This window comes from Ambystoma mexicanum, chromosome 12 (assembly GCF_040938575.1).
Source record: "Ambystoma mexicanum isolate Mex_15411 chromosome 12, UKY_AmexF1_1, whole genome shotgun sequence".
Lineage (NCBI taxonomy): Eukaryota > Metazoa > Chordata > Amphibia > Caudata > Ambystomatidae > Ambystoma > Ambystoma mexicanum.
The window spans coordinates 173001925-173019725 of record NC_090936.1 but is presented as its reverse complement, the minus strand read 5'-3'; the positions used below and the strand labels follow the sequence as shown (position 1 = coordinate 173019725).

General features: G+C 49.8%; 1 protein-coding gene across 2 annotated transcripts in view; it reads right to left on the bottom strand.

Annotated features, from left to right (window-relative positions):
• The window catches only part of TMEM19 (transmembrane protein 19), a 353906-nt gene that overhangs the window by 128205 nt on the left and 207900 nt on the right, over positions 1-17801 (bottom strand). The window lies entirely within an intron of this gene.

Below are 17801 nucleotides of genomic sequence, written 5' to 3'. Positions count from 1 at the left end.
GTCAGATGCTGGGACAACCTGCCTCCTACTGCACTTTTGGGTACGAAGACCTCAGAGGTTTTGGAGCAGCTGACACAGTGGCTAAAGGTAAGGCAGCCGCTACTGTTGCGGTCTTAGTACTCCTTCCCCTTCCACCGTGGGAGAATAGTCTTTGTCCTCTTTGAGCTGGCTGTCCTCTGCCTCAGTGTGGATTAATGGCGAAAGGACCTACCCTTCCACAGGGCTGTCGCAAGATGTGGTGAGGCCCCCTTTTGATTTTACCCACTGGGCCAGCGGCGGCACCTTCGCAAACAGGGGACTCGACAAGATTCCCCTCGAGTTTGTGTGGATGAACCCAAATATGGTTTATTACTACAACTGCAAATCATCTACAGCAAAGTACTGAAGAAAGGTTTATGCCAGACTAACTTTTGTATCATATGCATAAATATCTATAGGATGGCATGAGGTGCGCGACGCCAGCATTAAGGAGCACCCTGCCCCTGTGTGCGCATTAAAACACACATCCTACACAGTGACAGGTGTATGATGTACAGTGGAGGCTGGTGAATTTCTGAACTGAAGAGGCTTAAATGTGTGTGCCAATTATGCAGGATCGACAGAGCACAGTGAGGGTGCCCAAACCAAACAAGGGTTATTTGAGGCAGTTTCAAACATTGGGTTACAATTATGCCTTTTACAGCACTTTCTTTGTAAAACTGGGTAGAAATCCATACATTTAATTGGTTTTGTATGGAAGCACATGGAAAAACCCAATATTTGCAAGTCATCAACGGTACACAGGAACATTTTCCAATACATTTCATGCCGCCGTTACACACTACATATGCTAGACTAAAGATATATTCATGCTGGTTGTTCCCATGTGGTCCATGCAGGCTGCACCAATATATGCCATTATTAACATGTACGCACTCCCAGCCAGTAAACATGCCATGCCACAGAAAGTATGTCCAGGCTGACTGTGCACCATAAGTGTTATTACTTGCTCGATTGGCCTAAATTCAATTTTGGCCAATTTAGCCAAGTAGCATGTTTGCTTTCACCTTGATGCATAGTCCTGTGCAACATGGGTAAAGCAACAAAGCATTTGCAATGCTAACAGTTTGGGCTTTCATATAGGCATGGTAAAGGCACTGCTCTATTGGTATTAACTGGCCGTTGATGGTAGCAGGTGCAAACTGGTTTCAGTACCTGAGCATCTAATAGCAGTGCCTGGCAAATGCCTAATACGTATGCACAAGTCAAAACTGTTGGCTTTGTCAATGTTTGGTTTTAACAGGACTTCAGTGAATGACACGTAGGGTGCAACACCACTGAGCAGATCTGGTTCTAGCCCCCTCCCAAAATGTTGGGTTTTGTTGACTCGACCTGACTGCATGGGCGGAGCCAGCCCCTGGCTAAGGAGGCCTGAAGCCTTCCCACTTCGAGGCAGGAGGCCTCTTTCGATGTGTCGGCAGCCTATAGCTCTCGTTATGGAGCGGCAGCAGCATCAAACATGCAGAGTACAAATGCCTATCCATCCAACAGACAAACTTTGATAAAGCCAAAGTCTTAACTTCTGGTCCCAGCTTTTAGATGGCCCACCTCTCCAGAGATTAGCATGGCATTATGAAAGTAAAGAGCCTCTGAATTGGGGTGAAAGGTATGACTAGTAGCCAAAGGGAAGGTGAACTAGCTATTCAGCTTCCTAGCTGGGTTCAGGGTATTGGGAGGGAAGTGGGAGCAGGGCTGGTCGAAGATATGTCGGGGCTGGTGGGGGCCCATTTCTTTGCGATGTGGGGCACCCCTGGCATTGTAGATTGGAAAAATAGGCAAAGGCTCCTGATGAGTGCTTAAATCAATAATGAAGTCAAAATAATACAGTGTGGTGGTTAAAAGCTGCAGATTATCAGTAGGTGTCTGTGACATAAGACTGCCAGCATGGGGGCAGCTGCTTGGGGGCCCATTTCAACTGCAAAAGCTGAGAGACCCAGATGCCATTCCTGAGTGGGGAGAAAACGGTCATCCAGCCCCTGCCAGGCTGACCAACAGAGCTGTGGCCAGACGGAACAAGACACAGATGTAAAACGTTGCCTGCACTTTGCTGTTAACAAAGGCCCTGCAATTACTAACATAACACATTTCACTGTTAACGCCTACATTCATAAACATACATTTTTAGGTAATTGAAATTGTGATGTGGGGTTAGCACTTGCATGCCAAGGAGTGATTAGAAGGGAAGTGGTGACATGAGACATCACATTCTCACAGCAGTCCTTAAGTGTGACGTTTCAGAAATGAAGGCGAGAGTTAGCTGCTTGTAAAATTGAAGCTTTACCAGAATAGTCTCCTTCGAATGTGGAAAGATGTTAGATGTGCCCACACAAGTAAGTTTGCCCCTCTCCCACAGGCTCAGAAATTAGCACCTCTCCCAACATTTTAAGTGTTAGTCCCACTCCGTCGCCACCCCTGACATTTTAGCCTAGGTGCACCTCTGATGCCATGCCCCCAGCCCTTAACTAAGTGGCCCGCAGGCCTGCTAAATGTAGGGGAGGTGGTTGGCGCACACATTCACATACAACACTTTCACCCATGCATTCATCCACCAGTCACACAACTACTTGTATGTACGCCTACATAAACCCAAACAGCATTGGCATCAACAAACCCCAACATACAAGCGCACATTCATGCACATATACATACTCATTTTATATATATATATACACATATATATATATATATATATATATATATATATATATATATATATATACATACATACATACATACATACATACACACACACTTAAATTACAATAAAAAACACTTACCTTACCTACATCCACTCCGACACGTGGACATGCAGACTGACTCCTCTACTATCAGTCAGCATGTTCAAGCAACGTGAACACACTGAATGACAGGAGAGGAGTCCTCTCTGGTCATTCAGCAGGTCTACATTGTCAGATGACTAACGGGAGGCAGCAGAGCTCACTTCTGAGCGCTGCTGTCTCCCATTATTTTGCTGTTTGTTGCGGAGCCAAACGGCTTCGAAACCAAACAGCAAATTCTTTGCAGGGACAGAGAGGAGACAGCGCAGTCCCCCGTGTGAATAATGGACACGGGTGGACTGTGTTGCCTTCTGCTTAGGAGATGGGGGCTGCGAGGCCTGGGGCAGTTTGCCCCTCCTGCCCCCCCCCCTAGTGACGGCCCTGTCCTTCCAGGTTGTACTTGTGGGGCCGTTTGGAGTTTGTCTTATTGCAGCTCGAAGGGATTTGGCCGCTGCCTTGGAAGTTTACAGCTTCTCCAAACTCTCATCAGCTCCGTTTCCAAATGAAAGCATGCCATCAAAGGACATGTTGAGAAGTCTGGAGTGTACTTCTGGATCAAATCCTGACTTCCGCAACCAGGCAAATCTGTGCATCACTACTAGCCGCCATAGCTCTGCTGATGTTGTCAACAGAGTTGAGACCAGTCTGGAGGGATTTGCACATTGCGTCTGTCCCGCCCTCGACAATGTTAAGGAAACTATCTCACTCCTCCCCTTCGGGGATATGGTCAGCCGCCAAGGAAATGCATTCCTAAAGGGTGTGTAAACCTCGCTAGCGTGCACGTAGCATTAGCCGACTTCAAGGCCATACTGCCGGACGGAAAAAACATTTTGGCCATGGCGTCATTGCATTTGTCGTCTCTATCCCCGAGGTATCGTAGGATAGGCATTTTGTCTACTTGTGGAGGTGGCTGCTTGAACTACCAGACTCTCTGGTGTTGGGTGCTTGGAAAGGTAAAACGGGTCAGAGCTAGAAACTCTGTACTTAGCTGTCAGCTTTTTATTTGCAGCTGGGATAACCTCTGGTGTCTCCCAATTAGAAGCCACTCGCCTTTGTAAGGCTTGATGAACCGGGACAATTGGATCGTCCTGTGGCCCTCTGTCCAATATGTCAGTGAGATCGTCCTGTTAAAAACACAGGTGTAGGACTTGACCACCCCATGTATTCCATAAGCCTTGACCCTTGATATTAGCCGTCTGCAAGTTACCTCAGCGTTGTCACCAGGGTCTGCTTTTCCAAATTCTACCTCAGGAAAGGTGTCAATTCCACTAGCCTCATGAAGGCATTCTTGTAAATCTTTCATACGCGAGTCCTCTGATATTGGTGCTTCAGGCACTGACGGAGTTCCATATTGTAACCCAAAGGGTCTCCCTTCATCAGAGGACTCCTCTGCATCTTTATAAATTGAAGAAAGGGATTTGAAAAATTCAGAACGTGGCAGAGTAGTATAAGTATTCTCAATTGAAGTTGACATTTGTAATTACAGGGGCCGAAATCGTTGTTGGCGCTGATGGAGTCTAAGAAGCACTTTTCGGTCCTGTCTTAATGAAATCCTTCAACGTCAATGGTTTAGTCTTTGAGGAGACTTTCTCGACTCGAGGGATGGGATCGCTCTCTAGGAGACTTGGCTCTAGGAGTCGAGGATGCACGGACGCACGGCTATTCTGCTTTCGAGGTCTTTCTGCCAGAGCATTGCCTTTAGGTGTAGTCGAGGGGGGCAAGGCTGCGTTCTCGAAAACCCTTAACATTCAGAGTCTGAACTCTTCCCATTGAGCCGGTGTACTAGATTTGGTGGGGGCAAACTACCCGTTCCGGTGAACTAGAAGACGAGGAAGATGGTGCTCTATGGTGCCATTTCTTTCCATGTCTCGAAGTCAAGGAATGGTGTGAACCACTTCTCGAACTGGAACATTTGGACCTTTTTTCGATGTAGAGAATTTGTCCTCGACTCGTCAGAGGCATTTTGTTTTGATGGAGTAGAAGGGCATTTTTGTGCCTTACCTGCCGCAAGCTTTCCTCTACGCTCTCGCAGGGCTTTGGCCGTCATAGATAGGCAGTCCTCACACTCCGAAGACGGATGAGTCGACACCAGACAGAGGCAGATCCTGCAAGGGTCCTTCACTGACATCTTTGCACCGCAGACACTGCATTTCTTGAAGCCAATCAAGGAGTGGACGGTACCGAAGACTAGGCCATTTCACGTTGAAAACTCAATAAGGTTTAAGAGATTTCGAAGAAGATTCGAGAATATTCCTGTGAGGAACGAGGCGCACCGCATCTGAAGCTGTAAGCGCGGAAAAACGGAACTGAGGCCAACAGGCGCTGCGTGTGCTACATATACCTACGGTCACGTTGACACGGAGGCCTCCAATGACATCGACAGGCAACGACGCACAGCATCCCCTACTGAAAAAGAAATGTGAGGCAGCAAAGCTGGGATATTGGAAAATATCAAAGATAAGGAATACGTGGGAGGACACAATCCATTCGAAAAAGCCATTCTGACCAACTTTATTTCAATAAACGCCCTTGTACTTTCTTTGAGAGTCAATATGATTCTTTATGACAGAGACCACTGTCACATTATGCATTTCCATGTTTGAAACAAACATACAAAATGGCATATTTTTGTCAAATCCCCAGATGGTGAAGACCCTTCCGCACACTAAAACTATACACAAGCACTCTCACTAGCCAAGCTATTAAGGGAAACGGAAACAGTGGATGCCTGGAGGCTCTTCAACGGGACCTTAAGAGACTACTCCCATTATTCTCAGGTGCATAAAGGCTTCTCACACACCTGTATGATCTCGGATCACGCCCCAGTGTCTGCGAAATTAGCTATATCGGGGCAAAAGTTCCCGGCACAAAGACACTGGAAACTGAATGACGCTTTGCTACTGGATGAATGCATTAAGATGGAAATAGAGAACACAATAGTCAACTACTTCAAAGAAAACACCAGAGAGACCTCGCCCATTAACATCATCTGGGATGCAATGAAGGCAGTTGTCAGAGGCTCTCTAATCAGTGCAGGTGCAACAACGAAGGGTCTCTAATATAGCCGCAGCCAGATTGGAGGAGAGGGTGAATCACCTGGAGAGCGACCTGAAAATACGATACTCCAGAAAGGCCGAGAGAGAGAGCTAAGAAAGGCCAAAACAGCCTTAGAAATGCACTGCGCCGCCCGCACCGCTAAATCCTTAGCCTTCACAAAACAGTTTTATTACATGAAGGGGAACAAAGCAAATAGAGTATCAGTACAAAAATTGAAAAAGACTCGAGCCAGAAACAACATCCTCACAATAACTGGGGCGGACGGCAAAGCCCTCTACATAAAATGGCGGAATTATTGAGATACCATTCAGAAATCATGAGAGGGTCACCGACAGTGCTAGACAACTAACCTAAGTATCTACAGTCCATTCCCAAGCAGAACGCGAATCAGCTGGAACACCTAGAGAGGCCTATTTCGGCGGAGGAAATAATCGACGCCTCAAATCATTGAAACCTACAGCTCCCTGACTCGATGGCTTACCCGCATCCTTTTATAAGAAGTTCTGTAGGCTCCTGGTCCCTCAGCTGGTGGAATTATTCAACTCTTTCCTAACATCTGGCTCTGTCTCCAGATCTATGGCGGAATCATTGACAGTACTATTGCACAAACCCGGGAGGGCTCCTGAACTAGCTGCCTCCTACCGCCCGATCATGCTTATGAACAATGACGGTAAGATTTTTGCTAAAGTGCTGGCGGGCAGGTTGGGCGCGGCTCTTCCAAGCCCAATTGACAGTGATCAGACAGGGTTTATACCTGGGAGAGGGACGCATGACAATATTCGAACAATAGAGATTATTGACATGCCCACAGGTCTGGGGACGGAATGGCAACGATTTCATTAGATGCTCATAAAGCATTCGACATGATGGATTGGGGGTACATGCGGGCAACCCTGGAACATTTCGGATTCAGCCCAAACTTCACCAAATGGGTCATGGCCAACTACCAAATTCCCTCAACACAATTAAGGGTTAATGGCAGGAGATCCAAGGCAATACAGATATCAAGGGGCACCAGACAGGGGGTGTCCACTATCCCCACTGATTTTTGCTCTATCTATGGAGCCCTTTGCCGCCAAGATTAGGCAGAATACCAGTATAAGGGGGGGGGGGTCCAAATAGGGGGCCAGCAATATAAAATTGCACTATATGCGGATGATATTTTAATAACAGCATCAAACCTGGCAACATTACTTGACTCCCTATTCAAAGGAATTGACGAATTTGGAGTATTATCAGGGTTCAAAATTAACCTAGATAAATCACCAACCCTAGCGATCAATGTCACTAAACTGGAAAGAGCAGCCCTCCGCCCGTTAATGCCTATTTCATGGGCAAAAGAGGCGATAAATTACCTAGGGGTAAGAATTACTAAGGACCCGGCCCAACTATACGCTGCAAACTTTCCACAACTGATTACAAATCTTAAGAATGACCTAAAGTCCTGGTCCTCCAAGGAAATATCCTGGTTCGGCCGTATTTCAGCCATAAAAATGAACATTATCCCCAGGTGGCTATACTACTGCGCCGCAATACCGACCCGTATCCCGGGCCCGGTACTGGTGGACATGCAAAAGAAACTGCAGGGATTTGTCTGGGGTGGGAAAAAGGCGTGCATCAGTAAACGAATAATGATGCGGGACAAACCAGGGAGGACTGGGGGTCAGAGACATAGCCAGATACACTCTAGCAGCTCAACTATCACATGCCTTCTCATGGGTGCAAGAAAAGGATCCCCAAAATGGACGCAGATAGAGGAGACCTGGTGCCTGGGCAGCCCTGCGGACCTCCCGCACCTGCCAAAAAGGAAAGGGCAGGCTAGCACATGCCATCTGGCTGCTACAATCACAACAGCCTGATGTTGGAAAGCAGCGGCTAGGAAGTGGGGTGGTAGGGGCACGCTGGGCCCTCTATCCCCGATTTGGAACAACTCAGAGTTTTCGCCAGGCTGTAGCCCCAATAATTTCCAGTCTTGGAGGGAGGGCGGATTACTTAAAACGGGTGACTTTCTGGAGGAGGGCATGCCCATCACATTTGAAAGATGCAAAGAGAAATTTGGGGTGGGGGAGAGGGAAAGATTTCATTACACCCAAATAAGACACTGGTTATCCAATAGGGTGGTTCACGAGAAATGCTCGAGAGAGCTAACGGCTCTGGAGAGCACTCTTACAACCCCTACAAAAAGAAGCAAAATCTCTACACTGTACCGTCTCCGGGACAGGGTGGACCCCACGAAAAAAGAAAGATACATGATTGAGTGGGAGAGGGACCTGGGATGGGAAACAGAGGCGGAGGAATGGGCAAAAATATGGACCAGGCTGCATAAAAGCTCTCAATGCATTACAAACAGGGAGGGGGGATACAAATTTTGCTATAGATATTATGTGACCCCCGTCCAAATCAACAGATCTAATCCACATCTCTCGGACCATTGCTGGTGGGAATGCGCTATTCCACCACCGCGGTTCACTATTTCACATGACATGGGCCTGCCCAAAGACGGAGGCATACTGGAGGGAGGTGATTAAACACATTATGGGACTCGGGGGGGAGGGGGGGTGCTAGTGAGCCCAACCAAGATGGCCACAGGCCCGCAACGCTCTCCAGCACTTTTTCAATCCGGTATAAAATCCGGCGGTCTCTGCGGAGGCACTTCTGTTTTTTCGGCAGCGTCGGTGTCTGTACTGTTTAGACTCCCACGGAGATATTCTTTGTAAGGATTGCAGCCGACATGGCGAGATACGGATGGTGAGAAGCGGTTGCGGGCGCCCGCTCCAGGGAAGTGTGAGAGAGATGAAGGCCTGCGGGAGTGCGACGCGGCGACTTTCCCCAGACCCTGCCTAGGAGGACTCTGCTAGGGGGGACAGGTGGGCGGGGTGCCCTCTCCTGTTTGAACGCCGGCGGCGCAGTGAGGAGAGCCGCCCAGAACGTCCCTCGGCAGGAGACGCGGGCGGTGAAGAAGGGTGGCGGCCCCGGCGCCCGCTCCAGGGAGGAGTGAGAGAGGTGGAGGCCTGCGGGGGCGCGTCTTTCCAAAGACCCCGCCTAAGAAGACTCCGCTAAGAGTGCCGGACGAGGCAGGGTGCCTTTCCCCTGCTGGAACCGCAGTGGCTCGGTGAGGAGGGCCTCCCAGAACATCCCTCGGGGAGAGACGCAGGCGGTGAAGGAGAGGGCCGACCCGATCGGGGCCGGCAGGGAGGTTCTGTGGCGGATCGAGGCGCCGCGGATCAGTGGCGGCGCTGCAGCAGAGCATCGAGGACGGCTGAGACGGCGGCGGCTGTGGCAGCCATGAGAAGGTGAGGGAGACTGTTGGTGGCTTTTTCCCCTCCCTGGTGACGGCCCCGTGTACCTCGGGGGGCGAAGAGGGAGCTGCGAACTGGTACTGAAGGTCGCAGGAGGCTGGCTCTTTGGATGGTGGCGAGCAGTGGTTAATACAGAGTAGGCCCGAGCCGTTGCGCGGATCCTGGAGGACTGATCAGCTGTGTGCACCAGACGGCCTACAAGTGGGGGTTTGTGATCAAGTGAAGAGACTTGGGACAGATCATTGGGCTCACCGGTTCCCAGGGAGACATATGCTAAAGGCAGTTGGTGTCTGCCTCATGACTCGTGGTTGACACCCGCTGTACTATTGGGGGGCCTGCTTGAGTGGTGCTGTCGGGCACCTTGTGATGTTTTTCCGTGGTCGGTTGGCCACAGACCGTGAGAGGTGCAAGGCCCACTTGTAGTGCGCTGTCCAATCCGGTGCTTGCTCGAGAACACTCCTCTTCCCATACTTCTTCGGATCGGACCGATTCGACCATCAGTTGCTTGGGAAAGCAAGTGGTCTGTGATAACACGTGGAACTGTGTGCGGGGGTTGGTGGGGGCCGCGCTAATGAGAGGCGGGGCCCCAACTGGACAGTATGAGGCTGGACTAAACTCTATTGACAGGTTGGAGTTGTCCTTCTTTGGAAATGGCAGAACTCCGAGACTCTTGGCGATTGCCTCCTCGCTCGGTGCGTGACCCCTGCTGAACCCCGGGCCCTTGGTTCAACAAACGGGGGGCTGGTTACCTCGGCTGTCACTCCTCGCACAATATTATTGGGTCCTGGTTATCGCACCAATCATGTCCAAATCAAGCAACAGTCCAGATTAAATTTTGAGATGTCCACACTGTTAGGCAGAAACCTGTGCAGTTCCCTTAGGGACCACTGCAAAAGATTTAAGACTACATGTGTTGGCAGTAAACCCACTTGGTAGCAGTCTGTACCACCCAGATTACCTGGTAGCTGTGGCTGAGCAGTCAGACTTCCCTCAAGAAGAGTTAGGCAGTATGCAAAGTATACACAATAGGCACTCAGATACAATAATACAAGCAACCACTAAGTATATAATTATTTATTTAAAAAAAAACACACTGTTGAAAACACTCCAGCACTGTTATTGTAAAATATTCTAAACACAGTTACTATTATAATATATGCACCCCTTTTTCCTTATCAGATAAGTCACTGTAAAACACCACTTATTTTCATACAGAGGTGAGCGCTTAACTAGATGGTACTCCAATAAGTTTGTGAGAAAGGGAGGGAAAAAGACATAATATGGAAAGGTACACCACTCTAAGGTTCAAGAACACTATTAGCAAGGCAGAAGAGCAAAAAGTCACTGGTGAGCCAAAGTCCAAAGGCTGGGCCCCCTCTTAGAGAGAGCAGAGCACAAATGCGCCCAAGATCACACAGTTACACTGGGCTTAGAAAGTCTTGCAGAGGGTTCAAAAAGAGTTGAGGCTTAGGAAAGTTTTGCCAGGGTGTCCCAGGCTAACCCAGGTTTGAAAGCCGGGGGCTAAATCTACCCCGTAAAGTCGGTAGCAAGGGAAGCCAGGCGGGACACGGTACCTTAAGTGGGAAGGATCCTCCAGCGATGGCAGTTGTTCCTGGTAGTGGGTGCAAGTTGCGTCGTCGTCCAGGGGAAGAGAAGATCTCGAATTGGAGGAAAGATGAAGGTCGTTGCACTACCAGGGAAGAAACCAGCCATGGAGTTCTCCGGTTAAAGGTGGTACCTTTGTTTCGCGGTCGTGGTAAAACGTGGTATCCCGGTTGCCGGGGTGCTTGGCACAGGCAAGGTGGCCACGAGGTACGTCGGGAAGGCGAAAAGACGGTGACACTGGTTATCCCCACCAGTCAAAGGAAGAAGACTCTCCGGTGGGAGATCTCCTCTGTCGTTGGGAAAAGTGGTGAGACGGTCCAGCAGGGCTCCACCGGTGGTGGTGTCGTGGCAGGTCGGCTCAGCTTCTCCCTCGTCGGATTCTTAGGTCCTGTGGCGACTTCTGAAGTTCCAGTCCCCAAAGCCCAGCTTTTATGCAGCACACCCCCATTCACTCAACCTAGCTGTCACTCAAACATGCTAAGTGGTGAGCCGGCCGGCTCACCACTTGGGCCAATCAGGATGGAGTGCAACTTGAGTTGCCTAGGCAACTCAGTCCAGGATGCCTAAATTCCCCTCCACCCCTCCTAAGTACCCCAGACAGAGTGGCACCACTTTGGAGGGCTTCTGTGGAGAAGCCCGCCAAAAAGTGGAACAAAGGGCTCGACTTGGGTTGGAGTCACAGAAGAGAACACAAACGCCATTTTTGAATCAAGTTTTGGCAAAAAATACCAACCGGAGAATTAATATTAATTAAATAAACCGGCGGTATGTTCGAGGCTACCGTAAATAATTAAATAAAGATAGCAGCCTAAAACAATGGGAAATCCCATAGGAAAATATTCGCGGTTGAATATAAAAAGTAGTATCCACTGTCACCAGCCAAAACTCGATCAGGGGGGATGGAGACGTGCCCCCTCGACTAACAGATCCTGGGGCAATCGAATTCCCAGCCAGTACGTCCACAATATGATGGTTTATACTGGTTCTGTTCAGAATTTAAGACTAGTAAAGTCAATGGTGACTTTACATGCCCTGGGAGACAGTAGTCAGTCCCAGGGTATGGAGTCTATACTGGGGGGTCACTATGACACCCCTGTGTCACTGCACTGAGGGTGCTGTGTAACACACATCACAAAAACACATGAAGCCCTATGGGGTAAAAGACCCCATAGCCCATTAAACACATCTAGATCCAAAGAAACGCACTCAAATCATGTCCAAGAGTGAGGGTAAAAGAGTCTCACTCTTGGCAGGAGAAAAAAATAAACCCCAAAAATCCAGCAAAGCTGCTGGGGGACTCACTAGGTTAGGAAATTCAGCCTAAACAGAGAATTCTCTATAACACACACACGCCAAGAGTGGAGGTTCGCTGGGGGAGGGGGCGCAGACACTGGACACGGGACCCGAGCCAGATCTGGCGGCTGCTTTTCAAGACAAAGGTATGCTACTGCAGCTGCAATCGGGGATACAATCCCTGGATGGTAAATTAGATACTCTCACGTGCAAGGTGGATCACATGCAGGTCTTGTTGGATAAGCATGGGGAGAGGCTGGATGAGGCAGAGGGAAGGCTGTCGGGAGTGGAGGATGTGACATTGGCGGTCTCTGGGGAAATGGCGGAGGTCAGGAAGGCCCTGAAAGAGCTTCGAGAGAAGCAGGATGACCTCGAATCAAGATCCCGGTGGAATAATATCCACATTGTCAGCTTATCCGAGTCGACGGGCCAAAGAGACATGGGGGCGTTGGTGGAGGAAATCCTACGGGAAACCCTGGGTTCGGACGGCTTTTCCCCACTCTATGTGGTGGAGAGGGCGCACAGGATCCCCAGTGGCCGGAGACCGATTCCCGGAGCCCCGCCTCGTCCGCTTATTGCCAGTCTGTTGAATTATAGAGATAGGGATGTGGCACTGAGGAAAGCCAGAGAGAAAGGCACTTTGATTTACAAGGGGGACGTGATAAAGCTTTTCCTGGACTTTGCTGCCAGAAAGTCTTTTTTGGACGTCAAGAAACGGCTGAGGGATAAAGGACTGCAGTACGCGATGCTGTTCCCTGCCAAGTTACGGGTGATTCATGAGGGGAAGTCATTGTTTTTTCAGTCCCCGGAGGAAGCCTCTTCATTTCTTGACATGTTGCCGAGGTCTCCTAAATCACGGATGGGTGAGGCCTGACTTTGTTTAGCACCAAAGATGTTGGTTGACGATGCCTTTGTTTTGGGCAGTGAACGTTGGATCAGTACGCAGAGACTGCTATCCTGAGCGGTGCAAAGCAGGGTTGGGCTCGTAGTTACCCCCTGAGCACAAGCTGTTTGTGGGTATGGGATCTGATGTTGGGGTGCTGGACAGTTGGGGGGTCCAGCGTGGGGGGGTTGGATGGATCTTTGTTGCGGGATGTGGTGGGATGGGGTAGGGAGGGGGAGTGATCACTGAAAAGTTGGGGGGTTGTCGATAGTATGGGGAGGTGGGAGGGGGGGTGGAGGGGAATTGACGGTACACATTGGGGACCAAGGGATCTGCGGGGTCTACCGGGGTAGAAGGGATCTGTGGCTACCTATGTACAGATGGAGACAGTGCATCTCATGGCCTGGAATGTTGGGGGTCTTAATAATTTGCCTAATTTGCCGGAAAGTTTTACAATATTTGGAACGGCATAGAATTGGAGTGGCCTTCCTTCAGGAGACCCATTTTGCACCGGGTCCGAGTCCAGATTTGGTAAAAGTTGGGGGTGCCATAGATATTTTTCTTCTTATTCCTCCTACTCTAGGGGTGTAGGTATCTTGATACATAAGTCGGTGGGGTTTAAGATGGTCAGGGTGGTGAGCGACACAGAGGGGAAGGTCTTGATAGCAGAGGGGGTTATCCAGGGGAGATTTTACACTCCGATATGCTATTATGGACCTAACCAGGATACCACAGAACCCCTAGACTGGATTGAGCGGCAACTGGGGTCACTTCCCGAGGGGGAAATTATCTGGGCTGGTGACTTTAATTCTGTCCTGGATGTGTCCTTGGATAGGGTGGGAATCGCGGCGGGCTCAGTCACTAAGACTTCTACTAAACTCCGGGGCATGTGTCTGGTGTGGGATATTGATGACATTTGGAGGGTGAGGAACCCTGGAGTGAGCCAATTCACACATTATTCAGCGCCACATGGCTCGGCAGCTCGACTAGATTATTTCCTGGTGTCCAAGACAACCATGGGTCGGTCTGCTGGGGTGGGTATTCTGGCCCGCACTCTGTCGGACCATGCTCTGGGTTTGTTGTCAATCCATGTAGAGGGCCGGGATAGGTTGAGACCTCCCTGGAGGTTTAAGAGTGAGGTGCTTACAGATAGGGTCTTTCAAGAAGATTTGGGGAAGGTCATAGATGCATACTTTGAGGTTAATGAGGGGTCGGTGTCATCTGCCAGTGTTTTATGGGAAGGATTTATGTGCGTGATTGGGGGGGGGGGGAATGTATAGCCAAAGAGCTGGGGATTCTGAAAAAGCTGAGGAAAGATCTGGCCGATACAGAGGAGGAAATTCGGGTACTACAGAAGGAGGCCCCCGTCCCGAATCAGGCGCAACAAGGTGCCATTAAGCAGAAGCTACAGGAGTATCACACGCTGGCGCAGAGGGAGATTATATTTATGTGGGACAAAATAGCTCCTCCGAAATATGGTGAGGCGCAGGCCGTGGGCAGTCACTTGCTAGATTAACTCGATTAGGTGGGCGGGATAATAGGGTAACAATGATTATGGATGGGAACGGAGTTGATCATTACGAAGATGAGGGCATTGCCCGTGAATTCGAGGGATTTTATGGCCACCTGTACTCACAGTTGTCAGCGACGAGGGCATATTTAGAGGCCTTTCTCGATGAGTTGGGGTTGTATTGGTGCTCGGAGGAACAGAGGAAGGGGCTGAATGGGCCAGTAACGTTAGAGGAGGTGCTAGGCGCTATTAAATCTCTGCCAGGCGCGAAATCCCTGGGCCTGGATGGCTTTACAGCCGAATTTTATAAGTGCTACGCTGAGCGCCTGGCACCACGCTTGCTGGCCATGTATCAGGAGGCGATATCCAGAGGGCGCCTGCCCGACACGCTTAGGGAAGCTGTAGTAGTTGTACTGTTGAAGCCCGGGAAGCCTGTGGGGAACTGCTCGTCATATCGCCCAATTTTGCTCATCAACCTTGATAATAAGATCTTGGCGAAAGTTTTAGCGAGGCGGCTTGCGCCGCTGATGCCCACCTTGGTGAGAGCAGATCAGGCGGGATTCATTCCGGGACGGTCGACTTCTTTCGGATTGCGGAGGATATTTGGCCTGATGTCGACGTTGTTGGTGGAGGACTCGGTGGTGGCGGTCCTGCTGGACGCAACCAAAGCATTTGATTCCGTTGAATGGCCGTTTCTATTCACTGTTCTACACAGGCTGGGCCTGGGCACATTTTTTTATATCCTTGGTATCCCTTCTATACACTGATCGGGTAGCTAGGGTGAGGGTGAATGGGCGGAACACTAAGGTAATGCCGCTGGGGCGGGGGACACATCAGGGCTGCCCCCCTTGCTCTTCGCCTTGGCGATAGAGCCCTGGGCGGAGTGGGTTCACGAGTTACATTTGCAGGGGGGGGGGCATGGTTCAGCTACATACTCAGAGTAATTATATCGTTATACGCAGACGATATGGTCCTGTTCATTCGTCATCCTGAGACTAACCTAGACACGATTATGTCGGATTTGCGACGTTTTGGCGAGCTATCGAGGTTGCGTGTAAATGCCAGCAAATCTGTTATCTTTCCATTGACGGGTGGGGTGTCTCCCTTTCGGGATAGTTGGGGATTCCAGTGGGATCTACAGAGCACTCATTACTTAGGGGTCACGATTGCGAGGGAGGAGGGAGTGGTATATACTAGGAACTATGTGGAAGCGCTGGACTCGGCTAGGCGGGCGATGGCGAGCTGGACCTCACACCCACTTAATTTATATGGTAGGATTTCGGTGGTTAAAAGGACTATCCTACCTAACCTCTTATATATGTTTCTGAATGTGCTTATAAAAGTATCTCCAAAATGTTTTCGGGATCTTCGGTCATCAGTACTGCACTTCGTGTGGGTGGGTAAGAAAGCTCTGGTTTCTTGGGAAAAGCTTACAGCGCCAGTTTGTGAGGGCGGGCTGGCACTGCCCGATTTTGAGTTGTACTATAAAGTGGCGCAAGCCAGTTATCTTCGGTATTGGTATGGAATGGCGGCGGAGCATAGGCACGTGGAGATTGAGAGCGCTATAGCGTCCTCTGCATTGTTGAGGTCGGTCATTCTGACAGCCCCGGGCCGTTTCCGAACCCCCCGGAATTTGGTGGAGCTGACATGCTGGGCTTGGGCGTTCCTGGAGAGGGCTCCCAGTGGTGGCCTTCTCTATTCATCGAAACTCCCACTGCTGTTCGTTCCTGGGATTCCCCCGACAAGCGAGGCTTGTTATGTGACTATGATGAAGCGGTTGGGCATCACCACCTGGGGCGAGTTATTTCCAGGCGGGAAGTTCATCTCTGTTGACCAAATGAGGGAAAAGGGAGACTTGTCGGCACTGGATATGTTTTTGTACTATAGATTAAGGGTAACGCTACAGCGGCTGTTTCCTTCTTTTCCTGAACCACCTGGGGCTGCCGTGATGCTAGATAGGGTGATTGGGGGGATATAGGGAGGCGTATACTTTCCGAATTGTATGGATTGGCTTTGAGGGGCAGGACTAACATGGGGTTATCCTCGAAGGGGTTGTGGGAGAGGTCCCTAGGGCGGGAAATTCAGGATTATGTATTGGAGTACTGTTGCATGATGATCAAGAAGGGGGCGGTTAATTCGAACTATAAGTTGATCCATTTCAAATTTTTACATCAAGGTTATTATTCCCCAGCTCAGTTAAAGAGCTACTTCCCTCAGAGATCCGGGGCATGCCTGCGGTGTAGCCAGGAGACAGCAGACTTTTTGCATGCGGCTTGGGGATGCGTGGAGCTAGAGCGCTTTTGACAACGGGTGTTCGCGGCCATTGGGGATATTGTGGGACAGTGGCTTAACGCCAGATCCAGTAATGGCCCTGTTGGGATATACAAAGCAGATACCTAAAGAGACTAGGAAATTGGTGGGTCTCCTCTTGATTTTAGCGAAACGCCGGGTGGCTATGAAGTGGGGTCAAAGACGGAGTCCGACGGTTGAGCAATGGTCACGAGACATACTGTGTTGTAATGATATGGAGACACGTAGGGGTGTGCTGCGGGGGGGACAGCAGAGAGACAGTCGGATGTGGGATGCATATACGTTGTACCTTCTCAATCAGCCGGAAAGGAATGACTCTACATCCCCCTAATGTGCAAGGATCCCCTATGCAGCTTAACCCCGGGGAGGGATCTCTGCCTGATTTCGGAAATTAGAAAGGTGGACTGGACAATCGGAATGCTACGCCTTCATAGGCGAGGAGATCAAGTTGGTATGGTTATATGCGGAACAATAGATTTTTTTTTTTGGCTCACCCGGCCCTCTCGACTCACTAGGGTTGCTTTTCATATGCGTACCGGGGGAGGGTGGGATGGGGTTTAGTGATGTATTGTTTGAGTTTTTTGAAATGCCAATAAAGAAATAAAAAAAATAAAAAATAAAAAAAGGACAATACGGGACTCACTATTCCCTTGGGACCCGGGGATCCTTCTCCTAGATGAAACAGGGGGAGGGGCATTGCCGATTTCAGGTCACATACCTTTTTTGTGTACGCACTTACTCCTTGCAGCGAAAATTGCCATGGCCCGTCTGTGGAAACCTGAGGAGGTACCTTCAATAGCATTATGGTGGCACAAATGCTGGGACATTGCAGTAGCAGAAAAGGTGACCGCGATCCGTAACAACTCATGCACCAAAAACATGAACATCTGGGATCCTTTCATGGACTATGCAACGAGATTCCCGTCCCTGTCCAGAAGGCCACCACTCACCAGATGGCTACAAAGCAGCCCCCTATACTGACTAACCCATAACCCTCAATCACAGTCACCCTTCCCAAAACTCTTGAC